The sequence below is a fragment of the Sesamum indicum genome, linkage group LG9 (assembly GCF_000512975.1).
Source record: "Sesamum indicum cultivar Zhongzhi No. 13 linkage group LG9, S_indicum_v1.0, whole genome shotgun sequence".
Lineage (NCBI taxonomy): Eukaryota > Viridiplantae > Streptophyta > Magnoliopsida > Lamiales > Pedaliaceae > Sesamum > Sesamum indicum.
In genome coordinates this window covers 12,131,567-12,132,348 of record NC_026153.1, presented here as the reverse complement: position 1 = coordinate 12,132,348, position 782 = coordinate 12,131,567, and the positions used below count along the sequence as shown (strand labels likewise).

General features: G+C 37.6%; 1 protein-coding gene across 1 annotated transcript in view; it reads right to left on the bottom strand.

The window, feature by feature from the left end:
- LOC110012578 (ATP-dependent Clp protease proteolytic subunit) overlaps positions 750 to 782 on the bottom strand; it is a 2,290-nt gene continuing 2,257 nt past the window's right edge. The window contains exon 3 of the mRNA XM_020696668.1: positions 750 to 782. This exon is cut by the window's right edge and continues 478 nt beyond it. The gene's annotated coding sequence lies outside the window, so the exon portion shown is untranslated.

Sequence of the window (782 nt, the reverse complement as noted above, 5' to 3'; positions counted from 1 at the left end):
CCTTGTGATGACTTATATCATTTACAGCAACCTGTTGTTGGAAAATATGAGGGCTTGCTAGAAATAGCAGGCCATGAAATTTTGGTTGCAGGAGTTGTAGGACGAAAAAATGGGAGTATGACTTTGGGGTTAAGTTTGCTCGAAAATCATAAACCATGGGAAAGAAAAGGTAACGGAATGGAATTCAGTCTTGATGGTGTTACCATAAGGATTGAATGACGAGTCTCTTTTCGATATACATATCTGTTGGTATGTTATATGATCAATATAAGACAGAGTACTTCTTAAACGGTGAGGTCTTCTCTATACACCGGAGCCTTTACTTCATTTAATCAATGTTATTGGGAACTTGTATAGTTCACACCACACTCTTTGGCTCTACCCATGAATTATCCAGTAACAGGTCTTTCACAATCAGACCCACTTATACAGTAACGGTATTTAATTCTGAAAGTTAGCTGGGTAGCTGACCCTCGTAGTCCGTTCTTGACCGAGTAAGAACTTCATTTTTATGTTTTTTTTGAATTTCAATAAGATTTCCTCCGCTTAATGGATAACCATTTGCTACCAATGGAGAATTGCTTCTCATCTTAAATTCAGGTGAGTGGGTTTGCACCAATGGAAACCATAAACTTTATACACAATAGAGGGATCGATTTGCTTATTTTTAGATAGCGAATGGAGTTCCTTCTTCCATTCTATCCTATTCATTGGTACTGATCATTCATACTGGAAAGCGGTTTTCTTGCTTTTTTTGTGTCAGCTCATGATCTAAACGAGTC